Below are 18511 nucleotides of genomic sequence, written 5' to 3'. Positions count from 1 at the left end.
GACTTCATTTTCAACAAGTTGGCGAAAAAGTTTAAACTTATCAAATGCTTCTGACTTGTTCTTCAAGAAGTAAACCCAAGTCATTCTGCTGAAATCATCAACGAGTAGTAAGAAATACTTGCAACCACCAAATGAGGTTTGTAGTGGACCACAAACATCACTGTGAATTAGTTGAAGCCGCCTGTTTGCTCGCCATGAACTTGTTGGAAAACTTTCTCAATTTTGTTTCCGATAAATGCAAGCTTCACATTTTGCATTTTCCCTTTTGAATGTGGGAAGTCCTTTAACCATTCCTTGTTTCTGCAATTGAGAAAGACTCTCAAAATTCAAATGTCCATATCTTACATGCCATAGTCTGATAGGTGAAATACCTGTAGTCACTGCCCCTGCAAAATCAGAATGCCTTGGATTAACTGTCCCTTTCATCCGTAACAGTTTTCCATCTTCATAACCTGTCATAACTGTTTTCAAGTTCTGTTTCACTGAATTAATCTTCACTAAACCATCCTCCATAATCACTTGATGTCCTGCTTGTCGAATTGTGACTAAAGAGAGCAAATTTTTCTTGAAACTAGGTACATACCATACATTGGAAATCAATTTTTCTCCAATGTCAGGGAGAAAAACTTTTACAACTCCTTTTCCATAAGGAGTATGTTTTGTATCATCAGCAAGAAAAATTGAATTAAGTTGGCATTCTTGAAATTTCCAGAAAAAAATCACGTCGACAAGTCATGTGCTGAGTTGCCCCGGAATCCAAGATCCAGGCATCTTCATAGTCACTTCTAAGATGAGGTGAAATTTGTGAGGCTGGTGAGGAAGTAAAAACATATTCTGAGCTATCTTCATCTTGATCATTTGCAAATTGTGCTGAATGCTGCTGAAACTTGGGAATTTTATTAAGTGAAGTTCGACAATCTTCAGCATAATGGCCAATTTTGTTACATCTTCGACACACAATTTGACTTAAGTCTCTTCCTCGTCCTGAAGATTGTCCTCTGCCTCTGCTTTGACCTCTATTTGGAGATTGTCCTCTACCTTGACTATTATATCCTTGTGCTTGAAAATTGCCTCTTCCTTGGTTGTTTCCTCTACCTTGAAAATTATTTCTTCCTCCTCTGTTAAAATTGTTGCCTCTACTTTGGCTTCGACCTCGATTATGTGTTGCTTGATTCTGATTCCATCGGCCTCTTCCTCGAGAACTATCTGTTGAAGACTTACTTGTGCTGGCTTCTGTGAGAAAAACATCTTCACCAACTTTCTTCTTCTTCCCAAAAGTTTTATCATGCTGACTTAACATTTCACAAAGTTCATCAAACTTTAGTTTTTCTAATTTCCCAGTTACTTGTAAAGTTTCTAAAAAATACGTATAGGAAGAAGGAAGCCCAGCAATTACAATGGTGACCATAAAGCTATCATCAATTGCGGGAAAACCAGCATTAATAATTTCCTGCTTAATATTCTTAAGTCTGGAGAGATATTCAAGAATATCACCATCTTCAGTTAATTTTCGTTGCAACAATTTTACCTGTAGATCAACCTTCTTTGATTCTGGCTGAGTATCAAAGAGGTCTTTAAAAGTTTTCAAGGCAATCCATGCATCTGTGGCATTCTCTATATGTACATACATTTCATCATTCACAGACGATTTAATAAGAGCTAAGGCTTTAGCATTCTTGATTTCCCATTTTGCCAGTGGATCTGCATCTGTGGGCTTATTCGGCTTTACATCTCCATCACATATTCCTTGCCATAATTCATTGTAAATGAGTGTGCTTTCAATAAGACGATGCCACGTTTTATAAGATTTAGTGCCCTCAAGTTTGTCGGAATTAGAAAATAAGTTAATCAACTTAGACATTTTTAGCGATGAAGAGTCGCACCAAGAAGCAGAACATAAAGGACAAGATAGTCAACAGAACACACCACGCAAAAAACACGATCTATCGGGGCTTGGCCTTGACCCTTGAATAGTCGTCAAAACAGGAGAATATTGACTGAGCTTTGCACTTGGCTCTAGTCAATTTCTCAAATATTTACAAGGCAACTTTCAAAATTTGATTTTTACAAGGGTGCTTTTGCACAATCTGGTAAAAAAATTTTACCCCCCCTCAAAGTAAAATTACTTTGAGTTACAAATATGATGATCCCAATTAAAAAATAGCTTCAAATTATCAAACACACCTTATCTCTCCAAGTTACAAATAAAACTCCTTATTACTCCAAAAATCATAAATTTCAAAACACCATCCTTATTACTCCATGACATGACTTTTAAAAAAAATAATTTTAAAAACCTCACTTATCACTCTATTACAAAGCTTTTAAAAAACACTTTTATAAAGCTCCCCTTATTTCTCCACACCTTATCACTCCATTAAAAAACCTTTATAATCACTTTTACATACTCCCCATGAAAACAAAATATATATATATATATATATATTTTATTAAATTACTTTATAAAAGTAATTTAACCAGCGTTAACAATTTTTAAAACTTGTATTTATGTAAAAGTGACACTTTTATGTTCTCATGGTAGTGCCTGCGACCAGTTTGAAAAATGCGGCCACTACACTCGCATTTTCATTACCTGCAACTATGATCAATAACGGCAGAAGTGAGTAACGTTCTTGAATTTTAAGTCAAATTCTCAGGCACGCAACAGCAGCAACTACCGCAGCCTCCGGGCAATTTAAGCAACGTCTTCCTGCGATCCGGCGATCGGCCTCCAGGTAAGAAATCAAGCGTCTCTGATCTGGAAACAAACATCAGCACTTCATTTCTTTATTTACTGTCTATTTCACTTGCAAAAAGAATCTACTGCCAGAAATCCTTTGATCATTTCGCTTCGAATTGAATTGATACTCAGAACTTTGGTAATCTGGATCGGATTGGCAATTCAGGGGTGGAGTCAATGGAGATCCAGTGGCCACAGGCGCAAAGTCTGGAGAATTCTACTTACTACATTTCTCTGTATTTTAACGACATCGACCATGCCGTGCCAACACGACCTCGAATTTTCAACGTCTCTTTCAATGGCATCACATTCTATTCAGACTTGAACATTTCTGATTACGCCCCATGGGCGGTGTTTGCCACCGACTGGACTATGCAGGGTCTCACAAAATTATCGCTGGATCCTGTTTCTGGGTCTAGTGCTGGGCCATTAATTAATGCGGGAGAAATGCTTCAACAAAATTCATAAGTGAATACCAATAAAAACGCAGGAATAAAATGCCGAGTCTCATCGCTGGAGGATGCTAGTTCAAATGCCAGACCACAACGCTGAATTGATGCCGGAATGCTCAATGCAGGGTATTTGAGCATAAATAGATGTCAACCATTCTCATAAAAAATGCAGAAACGATTGAATGTTTGGAAAAGATTTTAAAAACAATTCAAATATACAGCGCTGTCCTTTTTTTTTTTTTTTTTATTCACTCAACCAATTTGAAAAAGTCACATAGATTTGCATTTGCTGCTTTTTAAAAAAAAAATGATTTTAGAATTTGCAGATCTAAAATCAATAAAAAAAATTTGCAAATCTCATACCAATCTTTTGCTGAGCACTTCAATAGAGTTGAGTTTCCCACTATCTGATAGAGCTAGAATCTCCTCCTCAAATCAACTGCAGCATTACTGGAGCTCTGATACCACAATAATGGCAGAAGTGTCCTCAGACACGTAATTTTATTAATCAGAAAAAAAACAATTACATAATTGATTTGCAAGAGCTTACACCCGAACAACCAAACACTCTTGCAATGAGCTATTTATAAGCTCCATGTCCTAACTACCTCTAATTATGGATCACTTACAAGTGTCCATTTACAATAAATGCTATTCAAACCAACTAGCTGACTAATCTCCTATAATAGAGCCTAAGATACGACTCATTTGGAGAGTCATATCTTGTTACAACAATATACTAATTATAATTGTCTCTAAAATAATTAATCATTCTAGAATAATTATTAATTTAATTTCTTAAATTAATAATTATTTTATTTCAATTTTATAACCTATGATAATAAAGTATTTTTGGATCATCTAACAAAGAAGCAGAGGAACCAGAGCTAGAGACAGAGCTGAAAATAGAGCTAGAGATAGAACAAGATATCTAGTACCCTCTCAGTAATGTAGATCCAACAAAGGAATCATCATTCATCATCAAAAAGAGGGTACCTACAGTAACTATGCCAAGCCCAAGGAAGAAATAGAAGGCGAGAAAATATAAGGGCACGAAAGCACTTTTCCTCATTGATGGGGACATCGATGAGTTTGGGGAGAAGGTACAAGAAGTAACATTTAATACCTAGGACAAGGTCAATGATTGTTACAAAATTATTTTGACGGAGGTGCAACAAGTGATCATAGAGTTAAAGGTACTGGCACAGACATCCAGAAAACCAACAAAGATAGGTGAGCTACTACAACAAGAGAAATGAATAGAAACAATGCTCAGAGTAAGGATTTTATAGGTACCAGCTGAAGCATTGCAATTTGAATCGCCAAAGGATAGAGAATAAGTGAAATCCTGGGACCGTGTCAGCATGAACATTATCTCACAGTCGATTCAAGTATTACATGAGCTCCATCAAAGTATTGCAGATGAACTGAAGGGTCGAGAACAACACACTTCGTTGTTAAGCATTCAAGTGGAGAAGGATATAGCTTTGTTGAAGAAGGAGATCGATGAATTGATAAAGGAAAGGGATGGAGCATGCTAACAACATTAGCATCTGGAAAAATTCATTGCAGATACTTGTAGCACAGTTTTAGACGTGAAGGTCGCGTAGATTGCCCTCACAATAAGAGACTCAAATAATAATCTTGCGGAAATGAAGTTTGAGTATGATGTCAAGATTACTGAGTTGAAAATGAGGCTACAGCCAGTCACACCACCAGAATCACATGAGAAGAGGGAAAATTATTTTAAATATACACTGAAATGCATCTCTGACACAGTAACGGACTAGGCCAAACTACTAAATGAAATTATTCAGATTTGGACCTCACTGTAGTAGGATCCAGATATTAAAAGGATTTAAAAGGAGCTACAGGAAAAGCAGAAGTAGTGGGAAGAGATCCTGGCAATTGCAAAGACCCTACCAGTATTTCAGAGGCTCGCCAACATCACTGAAGGGAAAAATCTCCAGAAATAGATTGAAGATCTTCGAGGGAAAACACATATTTTCATAGAGAGGAATCAGTAGTGGTAGGATGACCCCATCTAGCTTTCACAGGTAATAGATGAAAGGCTCAGGTAGCTATGACAGAGGGAGAAAGAAATGTTGCAGAAGATTGTCAGACCAACCATAGAGGCATTGTTGGAAGAAGTACGTCGAGAGGAAAAGTAGGTAGCAGAAATATTCCAACAATACAATGTCGCCTACAATGGGATCGCAACAAACATCAAGGGCACTGTAGCTCAGTGACTCAGGACGAGTCACATGTGAGTATTGGGGGCTTGTTGGGCGTGGCCTAACTTGGTCCAATTTTGGTCAAAGAGTCCGCATTTGGAGGAGTGGAGTGTGCAAAGTTGACAAAGTTTTATTCATCATGAAATTTCTAGGGGCTTTAGGGTGGGTCAAAGCCCCTCATTTTGTAACAGGTGTCGAGGTTTTAGCTCATTATTTTGTCAAACCCATAGTATGTGGGCCATGGTATTGTAGCAATGAAATATATATAATGAGATGTAATTCTTTGTCGAAGGAGATATTCATAAATGAATTGATCATACTTTCTTTCTGTAGTCTGTATTTTGGGCCTTGAAAGGGAGGCTTTGTAGCTGAGTGCACGGAGGCCTTGGAAGAGTTTGTAGCTAACTACGCAGACCACCTATAGCTAGGTGTGCATGTCAAAGAAGTTGTATGTATTGAAAGATCCATCTTAATAAAAATAATACTTTTTGGCAAAGTCTTGTGTATCTGTATTATGAATCTGTGTTCCTATGTACTGATACACATGCTTCTTACTTATTTATGTGAAAGAATACATATTATCTTGTCTCTAATATGTTTATTTAATAAGTGAAAATCTATTAAGTAAAGCATCTGCGTGAAGACTTTTATGTATGTGAAGTTGTAGATCAGTATAAAATATAACAAAACACATAGGTGCCATAGCGCATATCCCTCTGGCTGCAGAAACCTGATTCTACAACCTCCCATAACCACTTTGGGTGAGACTGTGATCTGTTTGCAGGTCATTTCCAAAAGGGGTTGTGGTTGAGGGTTTTGTTGGTTTGCAATACACTTTGAACTTGGGTCTAAGCTCCTTAAGCCAGCACATTGATGGAAAAGGAAAAGAAGATGAAGGGAGATTGTTAGAATATTGATCTTAGCAAAGAATATGATGAGAGATTATTATAATATCATTGTCATTGATGTCAAGCATTGATATTGATGTTAAAGGTGTTTATGGCATAAGGTTGATATCATAAAATTATTGGCAAAGGTGTTGTCATCATCATTAGTGTCACAAGCAGAATGAAAAGTATGCTAAAGGAGGTTATGAAAAAGGAAATGATAAGTGTAGTAAATTTGAAGCTATTTTCAATATAATAGATCAAATCAAGTGTAATTGGCACCTACTTAGATGGATATAGCTCTAAAAAATATTTCCAATGTTATATTGAAGTCTGAAAAATCCTCCTCGATCATACGTTATTTCTAGTGAAATATCACTACCCCCAAAAGTCCAAGTAGCATCCCTAAAATTGGTGAAGGGTCAAATTGTTGAGAGTTTAGCATTCTTACCAAATTAGTGAAGCCTTTTGTTTGAGCCACTAATAGAGAGACAAGAGGATGTGGGCACATAGCACAATAGTGGAAGTGGATATAATTGGCTAATGGAGGCCTCGCATCCACATCATCGTGGGAGGCCTTCCTTGGAGAAATAAAGTTGTGCACAAACATTGGTGCTTGGGTTGGCGTAACCATATGAGCATGGAAAATTTTAGGGGTTGATATTCATAGGTAGCCTAATTTTCCATGCTTTTTCCAAAAAAAGATTCGCAAATTTCCTTTTTTTCTAAAAACGATTCACCCAAATTTTACAATACAAAATTAATTTTCCCGAAAAATCGCTAACTTTATATAGAGCCTATATATAAAAGCATGATCAATTTGCATCATTTTATAAATGACATTTTATATTTTGCATATTAGGGACTAGTGAGATTCACTAATGTTTTTTAACTTCGAGATAATTTTCTATCCTTAAAATTTTCCTTACATATGAGGGTTCAACAGGGATTGATTGGTAAAAATACTAGAGTGGGAGGCCCCATAGGACAACTCATCCTATAGGTCCTTCCCTAGAAGAGATGAAGACAAGAAAATATTGGAAGGCCTAGGATGACATATAGCCAAGAACTATGGTGCAATTCAATGCAGTGAAGAAATAAGGCTTGGGACCCTTAAAATTTAATTAAAAAGTCGATGAAAAACCAAGGCTTAGGAACCCCTTTACCTCCATACCCTTGACATCATTGACAAATTAAACAATGATGTGTGGTAACTCTCTATTGGCATGTGATTATGATGATGTCAGCATAGGGGACATGTGGAATTTTATTTTGGCACTTTCAGGTGATCAAGTAGGCCTATATGGGTGACATGTATCACCACTCAAAAGGAATCACGTGGCAATAGTGACGTAAGCATGATGTTACCCTGGAATGGATTCCTCAGAAGTTTTAAAAGGTGTAAAAACTATGGTATATGTCATGATTCAGTGGTGGGATATGGTGAATTGCAGTTGTCAATGACAACTTATCCTGGATGGTGATTGATTGGTCCAAATGTGTAGAAGTGTTTCATGGGGATGCGTCACCCCAAAGGTGCCATCTTAGAAGGAAATAAAAGATGCACAAAGAGGTACTCTTTGGGGTGACTAGGGGCCATGACAACTTGGCATACATGTGGCATAGGTGATAGAGTTGAGAACCAATAAGAAAGGGCCTAGGACATGTCAACCCGAAGGCACTACCCCAGAAAGAACTAAAAGGGAGCATAGGAGGTAGATATACGATGATTTAACTTTGAGACATGGCAACATACACAACAGAACCCAAGGACCAATGAAAAGAGCACATTTGGCATGACATACCCATAAGACATGTAATCACAAAGTTCTGACACAAAAGGCATCTGAAAATGTGTGATGGGGAGAATAAGCCAAGAGATAAGGAAAATCACATAAATCTAGTTGTATCCATACATTGAGACCAGAGGCATGGAAGCTATTGTGAAAAGGAAATAAGACCTTATGGCTAAACCTTAAGCACCCAAAATTGTTTGTGGCCTTGTGACTGAAGGCATGGATGTGTTTGTAGTGTTGAATAAATCCCTCAAGGATAAAGAACAATGGGCCTAGAAAAGTTATAAATGACAATTTAAAATTTCTTTGGGCATTTTGTTGAAGGCTTTTGTGCGAACGAGTCAACAACATAGTTTAAATTCCTTCTGGGCTAACAACAAAGTGTTTGTAGGCTAGTTATAAAGGACTATGCATTAAATGGGTCAGTATGTTAATTTTAGAATTTATTCCATATACAACAGAGCACTAAAATTTCAAAAAGGAATCCATGAATCAGTTGGAAGCAATATTTGGTGGCATTGACAATTTGAAGGAACATTTATCATAATGGCTAAACTTGGAGATGTGCTACATTTAGAAAAGGCTTTTCTAAAACCTGTAACTTATTAGAGTGAAGGAAAACAATAGTTTAAATCATTTTTTCTTGAAGAGATGGGTATGCAGTGTTTGAAGACTTGAAGAGCATATTTAGAAGGCACTTTTGAACTAGAAAAAAGGAAAAAATAAAGAATCATGCAAGCATAAAATTACAAGATGATTAAAGTTAAATGACTAAAAATATCAGTCAAATTTATTTGTAAGCAAATTCAAACAACCAAGAAGAGATTTTGTTGGAGCAATGAGATGCATAATGATCTTATGCATCAGGGGTGAATCAAAGATCAATTTTATTGTCTTAAATGTGTTTTAGAAGGCATAGAATTAATTAGTGAATGGTATTTTTGTGTATTTAACAAAGATGGTTTTATGGTGAACTGGCAAGGATTGATGTCGCTAATGTGTGTGGTGGTTTGATTAGTGATTAATGATTTTTGAAGGTGTGTTTTAGTGGTTGTGGTTTTTGTTTGTAGGAGAGTTTTGTTTTCTATGAAAGGAATTGACCTTCATGATTTGGTTTGAAAATTGTATGAAAGTTCAATCAGGGAGGTCAAGCAAGTGGTAACTTGCAGAGCAGGGGTGGTAGTCACTTTTAGTGAAAGATGATAAATGAAAATGGGTAGTAATCCATTTTAGTAGTGGTTGATAAATGATAAGGACACTATTCTCTTTCAGCAACAACTAATAAACAAGAAAGGGCATCAATCTGTTTCAGTGGTAGTTGATAAATGAGCATGGATGGAAGTCCCTTTTAGTGCTAGTTGATAAACTTGTAGGTGGGAACTTTTGGGGAAGTGATGTGATAGAAATTGTATATTGTGTTTTCCAAAGTAATAAAAGGAATATTGATGTCGTTATAAGTGTTTCTCATGTGTGTGAAAATGATTACAACGTTATGTTTTATATGAGTTAGTCATGATGTTGATTGCATGAGTGGTTGTTAAAGTGATTGATAAGTGTAAATTGTTAAGAGTTGTATAATTTGGTCATGCTACTAGGTCACCCCCCAAATAGTTTCCTAGTTTCCATTGTTTATAAAAAATGGTATCAAAACAACCAAGTTCCTTTAAAATAAGTTTTGTAACTAGAAGGAAGACCAAGGAACATGGAGAATCGAGATTGGATTACCGCAGATGGAGTTCCTTTTTAAAATGTATCAAATTATACAACTTGGAAGGTAAGAATGAGAATATACTTGCAAGCTCCTGATTTGGATGTATGTCTATCTATGGAGAATGGATTAATAGATAATAAGTTTAATGAGTAAGTCAAGAAGGAAATCATTAAAGGGTTGCCTAGGTTAGATCTTGAGAAAGTAATATTTTGTGAGACTATCAAGGAGATATGGGATAAATTGCATACAATTTATGAGAAAGACACTCTAGCGACCAATGAGTTGAAAAGCGTTTCATTGAAGAATGGAGTAGCCAAAGATTTGGAGTATTGAAGATCATGAATGGGAGGATGATACTTTGTATCAAGAGACCAATTTGTTGATGAGCACACAGAGAATATGAAGGAGATGAAATCTACAAGTAAGTTGTTTTTTTGTTGTTGTAGAACAATAATCCATTTATCTTCTAGTTGCCCAATTACAAGTTCTGGTAAAAGAGGGAGTTGCACATCTAGTAGTAGTGAAGAAGGAACTACCTTGATAATAATTGCAGATCTACATACTCCTCAAGAAGATAATGGGTCCATATTTGGTAGAGAGGAAGATAGAATATCTCATGTATCAGCATAAGAATCCTTAGATTTAAAAGGGGAATAAGTTTTTGAGCAAGCTGTGAGTGAAATATACATTAGATGTGAACCTAGTGGCTTCTCAATTGAGTTGGAATATCTTAAAGAAAATATTTATTTAAGAACAAAGACCATATCAGCTTTTGAGGAGATCAAGAAGCTTAAAACCTCAAATTAGAAACTAGAATCTAATATCGTTATATTTAAAGAGTAGATGTTGAAATATCAAAAGCATGCAGAGGGTTATAAAGATTTCAATGAAATTCAAAGTCGTCGAATCCTCGATTAGGTTGAGACCATATTAGAAGGTGAAAGAAACTAAGTAGAAGCATTAATGGGATCCGTTAGCCCTATAATACAAAACAACATAACATTCACAAACTATATAGCGGAAAAATGAAAGGAGAAACAAAATTCCAGGGATAAAGACAAAGCTGTGCAACCCCTCATTTGTTTTTGTTGTGGTAATGCAGGGAACATTTCCACCAAGTGTCCAAAGAGGAAAAAAGAAGGTGCATCAGCATAGGTGGAACACATTATTTTAGAAAAACCATGAGTTTGTAAAAACAATTCAAACAGACATAGACAAAGAGTCTTTTCCACTAAAAAGATAAATTATCAAAGGCCCAAAAGGACTAAGAGAGTGAGTATCAGTCCAAGAAATTGGATGAGAAAAATCCTTAGTAAGAAAAATACCTTTTCCCCTTTTCAAATTAACGACAAATTTTATAGGTGTGGAAATTATGGGCACAAAGAATCTATATGCAAACTTCGAAAGAATACACCTCCTTTCTTGAATAAGTCTAACATAGGTGTGGATGATTTGAGACCCAACAAGGATGTAACAGCCTGAGGTTAAAAGTTCATGTAATAAAGTTAATAAAGGAAAAAATAGACCAAGGTCACGGGACACGTATTCCAAGATGAATGTTGGGAAAACACATCCTAGTGGATGTTCATTTGGTTTATTGTGGCTAAGGGGAAATTGGCAAAGGCTTTGAAAAGGAAAATAGGAATTAATTGGTATTTTATTTATGAAAATAAAGGAAATTAGGAAGGAAAAGAAGATGAAAGTTCACAGGTTTGCATGTGAGGAAAATTGAAGGAAAAGTAGTGGAAATTGAAGAAAAAAGAGGCATCAATAATAAAAGGGCTTTAGAGGATCAGTTCACAGCCTTTTGATAGTTTTGGGTTGGAGCTCTCTCTCTCTCATTCTCTTCCATACTTAGAGCATTTATGGAGGACTCTAGAATTTAAGGAAGGTAAAGAAAGGACAAGAAAGAAAAGGAAAGAAAGGTATAAGCAAGGAAAAGTTGGATCAAGCAGCTTCAGTAGGAATACTTGCAGGTAACAGGTTGCATGTGTGATTTCCTAGCTAGATTTGGCATGTATGTGTGTATTTGGTTCTCTTGCTATCATTAGCATGGGTTTTTCTAGGTGTGAGAGTGGTTTCAACCTTGCCTTGCCATTTCTGGATAGCCATGTTGTGATGGGGTTATTTCATGGGTTGAGATTTGATTTCCATATGCTTTTGGAACCAGGTGAGATGGTCTTAGGAAAATTCCCAAAGGCCTAGGAATCCCTTGGCTGGTAATGGTAGGATTGCGGTAAATCCTGAGGGTGGATACGAGAAAATTCCTAAAGATATTATTGAAGAAATTTAGAGGCATCAAAGCTTGTTTAGGGCCTAATGATCCCATGACCGGGTTTGGTGGGATTGTGGTAAATCCTAGTAGTGTATGGTTATGTGTTTGGGCCTAGAAATGCCTTGATCGATAATGGTAGGATTGCATAAAAATTGGTTCTGTAGGTGCTTGTATTGGGCCTAGGAGTTCCTTGACCCTTTTTTGTGGGATTGTGGTAAATCTTGAGGAACCCCCTTTTTGTTTTTTTGTTGAGTCTCACATTCATGATTGGAATATGGCACAGTGGATGAAAGAAAGATTTGGTTCAGACGAATTTATTGTTGAGTAGCCTAGAAATTCCTTGATCGATAATGACAAGATTGCGTAAAAATTGGTTGTGTAGATGCTTGTATTAGGCCTAGGAGTTCCTTGACCATTTTTTGTGGGATTGTGGTAAATCTTGAGGAACCCCTTTTTGTTTTTTCGATGAGTCTCACATTCAAGATTGGAATATGGCACAGTGGATGAAAGAAAGATTTGGTTCAGACTAATGTATGGTTGTGTAGTACGTGGAAGTCCCTAACCTGGTTGGCCTTTGCTTATTTTAATAAGATCTATGTCCTCTTGTATTTCTTAATTATTTCTACTCATTATTATGTGGCTTTAAGGGTTGTTCTATCATTGTTATTATTCTAGTTATATGTTGGTTATAAGCATGTTTTGTGATAGATTCTAGTTATGGCTCTCAACATGTTTTGATTGGTAAATGAATGGTTATTTGATGCATTACCTAATAGATGTTATTTTAGCTATTATGAGAGGGAATTATACCTTCTAGATGATTCTCACATAAGTATCAGACCCATATTCTCATATATGCATTTATGACCTATAAAATACAATTTCACTATGTGTTTGATAAAATGTATGTCATGGTTAGGCATGGTTAGGTCAATTCCTTAGTCAAATTTTGCATTAATGGATTTTTCCTTGTGCCATTCATCATTCTCCAAATTTTTATCAAGTTCTGGGTAGAGGCCTGGATACTAGCCCTGAAAAAGTGGCTTGGATTTTAGCATCACTTGCTCAGAACTGGGAAATATAGGCTACAGTTGCTATGAGGAAGGGTTATCCATGCGACTGGAGGGTCACAATCACTTTCTTGCCTTGTTATGCAACCGAACAGGATTAAAGGGCAGTAAAAAGGCAAGTTAGATTAGGGTTTGGGAACCTAGAGTGGTTGTTTAGCTCCTATGGGTCTTGTAGCTTCTGAGTGTTGAGAAGTGAAACAAGAAAGTCTCAATTTGATTTCTCCTTGGCCAAATTGAGAAAAATCAAATTTCCACATCAGCAGACAAATTGGATGCAGTTAACTTCTGTGACATGGCTTGTGTCACTTAGTTTACTTAGTAAATTTGAGTTAAAGGGCTTGGAGTTTAGTTGAGCATGTGTGATTGCTAATTTCTAGAAATCAAAATCAGTCATTTCAATTTTTTTTAGTTAAACTAGTTTTAAATATTGATAGAACTAGTGGAAGGTTAGTTATGTAGTGGGACAACATTATAACTATGTAATCATCCAGTTAACTGATCAATCAACCCAAAAAAGTTTGTGCATGTAGAGAATTCGAGTTCCACATTTGTGGTGGAGATTCCAAGCTAGTGTAACATTATTTGTATACTAGTCTTGAGTGTACAGGTGTTGCATGCAACTAAATGATCACCTTAAGAATTGCACAATCAATTTGGAGAAAAAATCCTAAAAAATAGGGGCAAATTATCTAGGAATTATGTAAGGAAATGGGGGTTGAAGCTAAGGTATAAATTGACTTAGTGTTGGTCACAAGTTCTCATTGAGCAGAGAGATAGGTTATTCACTTGCAGGTTGTTCTCACAACGAGCAAGGAATTGTAATACACATCTATTCATTTGATTAATCTAAGGAGGCTTTAAGGGCTTTCACCAGTTTATTTCCCCTAGAAAAATGTTGTGCATGTACCTTATTTCTTATTGCATGTTTAAGATTTTTTTTCTAAATTATGAATTAAATTCCATAGATCAGTAGATTAGAATTTTTTCTCTTGATTTTAGATTAAAATTCTTGGTCAATTGCAATTATATCACCATATTTCTACATGGTATAAGAGTAGAAACCACATTAGAATAGGAATTTTGAACTTATTCCTCGGGAGGTTCGAATTTGTAGCATTAGTGTACCAGGATTTATTTAGAGCTTGGAAGATGACCTTCAATGGGTTGAGATTAGAGTATTCCTTGGAAGGAAGCTTGAATTTCATTGAATGGAAGGATCACATGGAGGTGGTTGTAACAACCTCCTCCCACACTTACCCAAGTTCACCGGTCAATAGGGGTAAATGTCCGACAAAAAGTTACTATGATATGACTCAAACTCCTAGATATAGTTAAGGAAGTGGAATTTTCCATCCAAAACTTTACTGACCACACTCATGAGCTAGAGGAACCCAAAGAGCTAACCAACGACTCTAGGTACCCAACGTCTGAGTTAACTTGAATTTTTAACGATATGGACTCCCAGTTGCTCCCATCCAAAAGGAAAACCAGTGACTATAACCCTCCAGTCACTCCATAATCCTACTTCCTAGAGTCTGTAGACTAAATTACTCAGTTCTACGCCAACAACCCCTATATTTTAGCCACTTTTTCAGGGATAGGATCCAGACCTCTACCCAGAACTTGATGAAACTCTCAAAAATGATAAATGACACAAATACAAAGAATTTAATTCAAAACTTGATCAAGGACTTAGCCTATCCCATCCTAACCATGACAGACATTTCATCAAGCACATCATGAACATGTAATCTAAAGGTCAGAATTACTTATTTGAACATATGGGTCTCATACCTATCTGAGAATCTTCAAGAAGGTTTGATTCTATCTAATTATAGCTGCATTACATTCATTAGGTCATATATTGATTAAAAATTCATTTACTAATCATAATATGATAAGATCCATAACTAGAATCTGTCATAAAACAATCCTTATAACTAGCAGATAACCAGAATAACAAAAGTGATAGAACAACCATCAAAGCCACATAATAACAAATATAAATACTCATGAGATACAAAGTGTTTTCTTGTTGGGGCCTAACCCAGGTTTGAAGTTATTTATCCAAACAAATCCCTGTACTACTGGCCCTTTCGGCAACAGTCCGCGGAGCGCGGACTGAGGTCTCACCTAAAGTAGTATGGGGGGGTGTTGGAACCAGGTTTCCGCACCCGGGAGATGTCTAAGGGGTTGATTCGGTCCAGTTGTTAGTTCCTTCGCGCACTTCCCTAGCCTTTGCACCCTGAATATTCGTCTTCACACAGCCCTAACTAGGGGCTGTGGGGCTCCCGCGCTGCTGGAGTAGCGACTTGTACTGATTTCCTAAGTCACACTCGAGATCTTACTTATCTTCTTATACCAGTTAGTTATCTTTGCGTAAATGGATGCCTTATGTTATACTTAGTTATTTATCATATTCATATGAGTTCACGCAGTAACTAAATAGTACGCTTTGCAATTCATACCCAATAATACATAAAACAGGAAATAATACACAAAAATATGGTAAAACCTCTTTTTATTAATGCTTCCAATGGTTACAAACTCGACCTGCCATGTGCACTCAGTTGCAAGGGTCCACGCACTCAGTTGTGGACTACTAGGCCTCTGTGTACTCAACTGCAGAGCCTTCTCCTACTCTACGACCCAAAGACACAACTTACACTTTGACTCAATGCTTCATCGATTTCTTAGACTCATCTTTCTTCATTCTTCATTGTTATTTCTACACTAAGAGCCTTGCTCTATTTATACAATTCCATGGTCTACAAACCATGGGTAGATATTTCAAATTGACATTACATTACAAAAATAAGAGTGGACAAGCATGTGACTCTATTATGAGTTCATGCTCCGCACCCATAAATCAAGGAGTCTTTATAATGGAATTAGCCAAAACTTGGGCTTTAAGCCCCAAAACATGCCTTGGGGGGATTCCATGCCCAACAGGTCCCCAACACAAACATTTTCACTCACCCTCGAGTCACTCTATCGGTGCAGAGATCTTTGCGTGGAGACCCTCCAACTCTGCTAAAAAAACTGCAAGGTCGGCAGCGCACTGAGTGGATGCCCGCTGAATCTCCTGTAAATGTTGTTTTGAGACTACAGTGTCAGAACTTCTTCCCTGAATCTGTTCCTACATCCCATGCATTTACACGATCTTGCCTTCAATTTTTGTTGTAATGATGAAGGCCTCATCGATCCAAGGTTGAACATGCACCTTCAAAACTGCTTCTCTGTTTCATGCTGTGTCCACTTGCTCTTTCAGCACTTTCGCCTGTTGCATTCGGGTGACCCTTTGTGTAAGGGCCACCATCTATGCAGTCCCTTTGATGTTGTCATACTACTACTAGAGCTCACGCACCTCTGTCTCTAAGCACTAGTTGTTAGGCTGCAGATTGGTGAGGACCTCGAATGAATCTTCCAACATTCTGGTGTTGTCTCGTACTACACTGTTGATCTCTTCCATCCACGATGTAATAGCGCTAGCACACTATTCTATGACTTTTGGAGGGGAGGAAAGTTGCACCTTCAACTGCAGCTCTGCTATCTGAAGTTTCAACTCCAGCTGAACCTTGGCCATTTCTTCTCGTGCCTCGCACACCCCTGTTGGTATTCTTTGGATGCATGCCTCTGCTGGTGCTTCTGCTAGGATGGCCAACTCAGGGACCGTCTAGCAGGATTCTTCCAGTACCTGTACCATCTACCTATTCTGTGACACAACCTCGTTGTGTTGCAAGCTCAACTGCTACATGTTGATCCTCTGCTCGCTCAACACTTGTAATGCACGGCTCTCCCTAGCCCATAGTTCTGCAGTAATCCCATCCTACAGCACATAGAGTGTCTCCCGTGGCAGCATAACCATGCTGATCCCTATCCCTTTAAGTGCACTAACCGTAGGCCTGTCGGCCTCCTTTGTTGTAACCAGTGCCTCTTTTGGTAGCACTATTGTGTTGGTTATCTGAGCGTGTAGTATTTTCTCAGTTGCAGCTGTCCCTACTGCGAGGTTGGTCAAAATAGTACCAACCTGAGGAGTACGCACCTGCAACTCCTAAATCTATGCTTGGAGGCCCCCCAACATAATCTAATTCTCCTCCGTGAAGTTCTGGAGGGCCTCAGTGGTGACATCGCGCACCATCTCGCCTATGTCGTGCAGATCACCATCAATAAGGGTGATTGGGTTGATCTACAGCTTGGATGCACAGCCCCATCCACTTGCTCGGGCGCTGGTGATTCAATAGTGTTGACGTTGTTTGTGGGTCCGCGCCACCCTCCTCTTCCTCTATTTCCATATCTTTCTCCTACCCATGCAAAGGTGACTTCTGGCCCTCTCAAGCCTTCTCTACTTCTTACCTTCTCTTCTCTACCAACTATGTCATGCGTAGCAGACTTCTCTACCACAATGATGTCTGTGGTGTACCACTACAGCGGCCATGTCTCCAGTACATCAAAAATTACATCGTTTATGGCTATGAAGGGTAGCTCACTCCATTTCCTAGCTAGGTACTTGCGTGCTCTGAGATATATGTTGTGGAAGTCAGCTTTAAATTCTGCAAAACTTTGCAGGTTGTTGTAAATAGTGGGTGATAACTGCGGTGTGTGGTTAATCCCCATTGTAATGTTCATCTGCATGAACACCTAGAATATCTTGTTGTCATGGATCCAGTTTGTGTATTTTGTGGCCCACAACGAAGCATACTTCGTGGCCTTTGGCAGATCCCTGTCAATTGTGGGAAACTGGCTTTCCTTCAATAATTACCCTCCCATTAGCACTATGGACAGCAGAAGCCATGCATAGTGGAACATTTTTCCTTGTTCCTGGGCCTCGCGGCAATTTTCCAGGAACTCTTTGCATAAGAACTCAGACCAGTTAAACTATACCCCCTTAGCGCACTGCTCCACAAGTACAACCACTGGCACGGGCACCTCATCCACGCGACACTTCTGCATGAGCTTGCCTACCATTATCTAGGTCTCAACTTTAACTACTTTGTTGTTGATTCTAGATATGGAATAGCCCCTTTTCTTCTTCTCCAACTTGCATTTCTTCGTCATGGCCTCCGCGATGGCCAAATAGTTGCTCTTCCCCCCCTAGATGTCTGCGGGGTCCTCTCCTTTGGACAGAAGCCAGGTAATAAGATGGATTAAGTGTTCCATGATGGGGATGGACTCCTCCAGCCACAAACACCCACCATGGACTAGGCAGAGCAACTGCCTGATGACGAATATCGTTACTAGGGCGCGGTCGAAATGCGACACCCAGAGCGGGTTTAATAACCCTGCCTTTTCCACTCCGCATAACCACTTTCGCAGCTTAAATTATATAACCCCTGCCGCGGTGTT

The sequence above is a fragment of the Pinus tabuliformis genome, chromosome Q, assembly GCF_031772625.1.
Source record: "Pinus tabuliformis cultivar Carrire ecotype Pingquan chromosome Q, CPIR1, whole genome shotgun sequence".
NCBI lineage: Eukaryota > Viridiplantae > Streptophyta > Pinopsida > Pinales > Pinaceae > Pinus > Pinus tabuliformis.
This window is presented reverse-complemented; position numbering follows the sequence as displayed.